At 32.0% G+C, this 6,498-nt stretch overlaps 1 long non-coding RNA gene across 1 annotated transcript; it reads left to right on the forward strand.

The window, feature by feature from the left end:
- The first annotated feature begins 249 nt into the window (after positions 1–249).
- Positions 250–4,321, forward strand: LOC135158074 (uncharacterized). The gene is made up of 3 exons (XR_010296878.1): positions 250–669; positions 2,517–2,695; positions 3,479–4,321. It is a non-coding gene; the product is annotated as an uncharacterized LOC135158074 (long non-coding RNA).
- Positions 4,322–6,498: the final 2,177 nt, after the last annotated feature.

Raw genomic sequence — 6,498 nt, forward strand, 5'->3', positions numbered from 1 at the left:
GTTTTATTAATTTTTAGTACAAAATCTTAGGAAATAGTATAAAGAACAAAATAGAAAATGATTACAACTAATCCAAAGACAAAAAAGAAGGCTTCAAAAATATATTACTAGATCTAACTAAGGTCATGTCCATGCCCTCTTGATGGTGCAAAATTCCAAAACAAAATATGTTATAGATATTCTAGGTGTGGGCCAAATGTCAAATATTTACACGTCTACGATAGCGGGTCGATAAAGCTCGAGCTCTGACTGAGCTGAGCTGAGCGTGATCGTCTCCGTCATCCCGGCACCGCCGCTAGGGTTGGCGGAAGGGTACGTTCCCTATCGACAGTCCCACCTGCTAGAAAAGAAGTTAGAATAAAATACGAGTTCGACATGGGCTAGATCTCAGTGATATTATAAAGTATTTAAAAATTTAATTCACATGTTATTTCCGATACAGTTCATCAAATTCCCTACCGGAGCTGAGGCCGATCGTGCGAAGCACGATTTCTTCGTAATAGCAGGTTTCCCGAGTGTTTTGGGAGCTGTTGATTGTACACACGTAGGCTTGAACTCAGCAGTCCTCGGTGCAAATGAAGCCATATACGTGAATCGAAAGTTTCGGCACTCCATCAATGTGCAGATGGTTTGTGACGCAAAATACGTCATCACCAACGTCGTTGCGAGGTACTATTATTAATGTTACCATTATTAATATTATCATCACGTTATTATAATCATCATTGAAAATTAATGAATGATAATAATCACAATAATACTACTAATAATATATAATAATTAGTAGTAGTATTTGAAGTATAAATAGCAGTGATAACTATAATAAATTTTGTCATTTATCATCATGAATGATTATTATCATTATTTGAATCAATATACAATATAGTTGTTCAAAGGTTAACGGTACAGGGTGGCCAGTGCGTCTGCTATATTGAGAGCCTGCAAACTGGGAAATGTGGCCCACTTTATTCTAGAGAAAATTTTCATCAATCACTTTGTAAACATTTTCTGTCATAAAAACCCCACCCATCATATTTGAATTTAGGATTGACGACCCACCCCCCCCCCCTAAAAAATGGTTTGCTCCCTTGACTTACTCGAAGATGAAAAATATTCTTCTTCTATAGCCAACTTCAAACAGTATTATAAATAATAGTCCTCCATGGGGTATAGGCCGGTGACCCTACTTGCGATTATAGTCAGTTACTGTTGAATCCCTCTTTAAAGGTCAAGACAACCCTAGCTTGAATTGAATCAACATAAAAAATAAAACAAGCATAATGTTGAAAACGAACATCAAAATCAAAGTGTTAAATGAGAAAGTCATGAAATTAAAAAAGTTTTGCTTGTATTCACAAACCAATTATACAACTTAGTGAGATATGTTCCTCACTCTCTATATCTCTTTTTTCTAACACTAAAATATTTTACATTATAAAGACCAATCTGACTGAACCATAAAAAGTATCAAAGAAAATGCTGATGTTCAGGGATGTATAAAACTTTGTTTTACATGACAACTTTGATTAGAGAAAATAAGAATATTTCATATCTCATATAATACAAAAGAAATAGTGAGTGTTTGACATAATCAGTTTCCTCACTTGCATACCTACCAGAATGTGCATTTTTGTTTTGCAAAATTCAGTGAAACTTAAAAATGTCATAACTTTCTTATTTTACAACAGATTTTAATGAAATTTTGAATGTTATACTTGATTTTTCTCTTTATATTCAGATCAAGTTTTTCGGAGTGGACTTGTCCTTTAAGATTATGAATAGCATATTGTAGGGGGGGGGGGCAAATAAGGTACCGTTTTCTATTATTATCAAAGTTATTTTATTTTCTCTTTTGAAATAACATTTTTTGCAAAAGATAATGTACAAAGACAGAAATTTAAATTGTTTTTCAATTTTTTGGAGAATCCAAATGGTGTGTTGGAAACGAGAAAAATAAGAAAAACAGAATAGTATACCTATTCCCCTAGGGCAGTAATTAAAATATTACCCAGGTAGCATTTTTGTTAAATTTCCTCATGAAAGAAAAATATAATTTGAAGTTAAACTTTTGAATTTTTTTTTTAGCCATGTTATATATTGGTGTATATAACATGGCTAAAATTATAACCTGGCTTAACATTTTTTTTTTTCTAAATTAAGAACTTTTTAAACTTTTGAAAATTCACTAAATTTCTTATTGTTTGTCCGATACTACTTTCACATATCAATTGGCCTCATTTTTCTTTTTCTTCTATAACTTTTTTTTGTGATGGATTCCCCTTTAAGCGAGTCTATTGTGCATTTGTTTTTATCCAAAGCCTATCAAATGATTTATGTCTCTAAGAAAAAAAAGGTGAATAAAAAAATGGAGAGATTAAAGAAAGAATTAATACCTTGAGCGGATTTTTAATCGATGCATTATGTCTTGTAAAAAAACGCATGCTGTATTAGATTCATACTGAAGAGGCAACCACAATATATGTTCATGAAGGAGTATGCTATTTTGTCATTTGCAGATGGCCGGGATCAGTCCATGATGCACGAATCCTTAACATGAGCCACCTTGGAGAGTTTCTGCAAACAGAAGGGAAAGTGGTTACCTCTTGGGAGACAGTGGCTACCCCCTTAGACGATGGATTCAAACCGCGTTTGGTCAAGACAAAGATGACACACCTGCAAAGAAAGCCTATAACAGGTTTGTGGAATGTTATCAAGTAACCAATTTTTCATGCATGATCGCCATTTATATATGAAATAAATTGACGAGTTTCTTGTTCAAGAACATCAACTTCCCAGCTAGATAACCATCCTCACAGTAATTAGTAGAACTACCATTAAAGGCTTGCCTGAATTCAGCTATTCAAATATGTGAGAAATTTTAAAGGGGAATTCAGCCCTGGTCATAAAATGTTATGTTTGAAAGGAAAATGATAAATAAAAGAGTGGTGAATGTTTGAAAGAAATCGGAAAAGCAATTAGGAAATTATGGCTGCTTTGAAATTGAAATCCGTTTTGTATATTTAAACTGCCAACCATGGGCAAGAAAATTATGAAAAGGGGAAGGACTTCTTTCACATAGGCCATGTTATCAGGGATTTGTGATTTTCGCCAATCAAGTACCCATTCCTCTGGGGTACGTAGTAATCTAAATAGAATGTATATTGCTTAATGTCTTCATGAAAGAAAAAATATTTTACGTAAAACATTTCAAAACAAATTACATTATAACTAATTTACTTATTGGAGTACAGAGGAGAGTATTAATTGCCTTAATGACATCATAATATATGCGGCCAATTTGAAGTCTACATGGGTATAGTGATTTCCAATTTTTACAAATTTTATAACTTCCTTATTGTTTGTCTGATATAAACTTGTCTGATTTTTCTTCTAAAAGCAAGTTATTATTTGGATTTGGCTCCCCTTTAAGTGCTGAAATGTATTCACGAAATGTTAATCTTTATTTTTTTTAATGCAGGGCACATGCACGGACACGATGTTTGATTGAAATGACTTTTGGACAGCTGAAAAACAAGTTCAGGTGCTTGAAGGGGCATGGAATGCAGATGGAACCAAGGAGAGTATGTGATGTTGTTGTTGCATGTGCAGTCTTGTACAACATAGCTAAGTTATTAAATGAACCACCAGACGAAGAAGAAGAAGCGGATCAACAGCCTGAAAATGACGAGGGAGGAAATGATGAAGTCAATGTGGAAGAAAATGATGCTCATGAGTACCAGGTTGGCCAGATGGTACAAATGGATATTGTTAATGATTTCTTTACATAATCTAGCTAATTTATATGTATATATTTTTTGAAGACCCAGACCTGACCCAAAAGTAAAATTGACAAATCATATACCAATCAAAAGTTTATGAACTACTGAATACAGCAATGTAAGCTTTTTCACCACTAAGCAGTTGAATATTTTGCTTTAGAATAGCTCTAACTATTGTGCTTTTCATCGGCCTCAAAATTGTGAAGTAATGTTGTGTTACCGTTGTGATTCCATAGCTTTGTACACATAAAAACTGAAATATTGTCAGTGCCTGTTTCCTCTCCAAATGAAAAGAAAGTGAATATATAAATCTGGAAATTTGAAAATCAACCATTTTTTTTGTGTAAAAACCTTTGTAATCGTAACACTCCTGACGTCACGTTATTCAGACTGTTAAAAAAAATCAATAAAGCCTTTTTAAGCAATATACTCAGCTGTCTAGCAGTGAATATCTGACTTACAACGTTGCACTATGTATTTCCCACTTGTAAAGTTCACTCGTAGCTTTAATCTTGGTCTTTAAGTTATGTTTTCAGGTACATTGCAGACTCTCTTTGGTACCTTTGATTAATAACATAATCCTAATTGTAATTGAGGGTGGGTGGGTAGGGGGAGTATTAATAATCTCATTGAATGCATTACCTACTTTTTTTCAATAGAGTATCCATATCATAGCATAATATCAATCACTAAGGGTTGGTCATTATTATTACTCCAGTAACACTTTCATTTTCTAGATGTGATTTAATTGCAAATGTCATCTATTGCGTACCGTGAATTATGTAATCCATTACTTTTGCGATAATTATTTGGAACCCTTATGATGTTTAACTGATAGCTATTTATTGAATAAAAGTAGTCTGAAGAGAGCAAGAGTAGCATTGTGACAGCAACTTTGAATGATATTTTCATGTCACCATATTAAACAAACAGCTTCCCTATTTCAGTATATAATGAACAAGGGGTTTAGAAAAGCAACTCTTGAAAATTGAAGCACTTTATTATTCATGTCAGACTATTTATTGACAATTGAATAATTTCATCAAGGTATAACTATTCCTATTTTAAACACAAATGAACAAATGTATTCTCATAGACATAAAGAAGAATATGTACATCAAATAAATAAAATTACCAAGTAAATATCAATTTTTTAAATAACTGTATATAACTATATTCTATATACATCATATAAATATGACTTGCCAACAGATTTAATAAATTAAAGGCACTTTAATTCACTGTATCATAAGTAATGAAATTATTGAATATATCTATAATTGATCTGTATATAGTTGTATAAACTTCTCTATATATTCTTAGATACATTAACATTAATAAATACAATGGAATTTAAGAATTTAAATTGCACAGAGTTTCTCTCTTTTGTTAAAGTGTGTGAATACTTTTTCAAAATTTCATATTTACAGGAATTAATATTCAAAATGCACCTTTTATTAAAAACCTGTTATGACAGAAAAAGATGGAGATATGAATAACGAAAAAGTAGCTCCCCTTCCTCTTTATTCAACTGAAAATTGTTACTTTGAAACAAAAATTATCCCACAATGGGTTCTCACTCATGTATGACTTGATTGATCAATTGTTTTTTTCTTCAAAATATTAGCCAAAATGGTACTGCTGCAAAATGATTTGCATGAAATCAATTCATCTAAATGTTTATGTACTTTGAAAAGTGGGAGAGTTACTTTTTCGTTATGTGTGAAAAGAGTAAGTCCATGTCAATTCACCTGAAATGTTAATGTTGCATTATGAATAGAACCATTTATAAAGTTTTCATTATTTAAGGGCCCTGGAGGTTTATCTTAGTGGATACATAAACATTCTTATTTAGACCATATGTGACCAGCCACCCAAAGATCAACAGTAAGTCGTCATTGAAGGTTCTCTTTGAATAGCAAAAATAATAATTTGGTCTTCAAAATGAAAAAAAAAAGTTAATTGTAAAGGGTAAATCTTCTTCATACTGTCAAAGGCTGAAGCTTTTAAGTTGACTAGAAAACAAGATACTAAATTTTATCTCACAAGTTTTTGCAGACTGCTTTGAAGTTTCATTTAAATTGCAGAGTGTGCACATCTCATGCTTGAGTGAACCACAAACTTCAAACCTTATTTTCTTAATTTCATCTGATTTCAATCAAGTACTCGTAAGGGATATTCTTGATCAATTTTGACAAGTTATATATAATAATCAAAGTTTAGGCTATGCTTTTCAATCTCAATAAAAACATCAAAATTTATTCTGGGAGACTTGTTGATTTTTGGTGGCTGGTCACATATAATATTTATAGATCTAGAATTTCAAGTATTTGACCATCCTTCTAGCTGATAAATTTAATGAAATTTAATTCACAATAAGCAATTTTGTTCATTAATGAAACTATATACACCCTATGCTCAAATCAAAATTCTTTATTGTTAACTTTTTCTTTGTAAAACTGAAACAAACATAATATTGCCTGGTATATTATGCCTATTGTTAATTGATTCTTGGGGATTAACAGTTGGAGAAATTGCAAATTTGAATATCCACTGTCTTAAGCTCAATCATTGTCACTCTTCAAGTTCTAATCCTGAAGAAATCTCTTAAGAATTTTTTTTTTTCGTTTCACCAGGTCATTAGTGGTTCTCAAAGCGACATTGTGAGCATATCGTTCTAATACGAGAGGATTTTTAGTGGACTTTGGTCAAAGTTGAG

The sequence above is a fragment of the Lytechinus pictus genome, unplaced genomic scaffold, assembly GCF_037042905.1.
Source record: "Lytechinus pictus isolate F3 Inbred unplaced genomic scaffold, Lp3.0 scaffold_28, whole genome shotgun sequence".
NCBI classification, from domain to species: domain Eukaryota; kingdom Metazoa; phylum Echinodermata; class Echinoidea; order Temnopleuroida; family Toxopneustidae; genus Lytechinus; species Lytechinus pictus.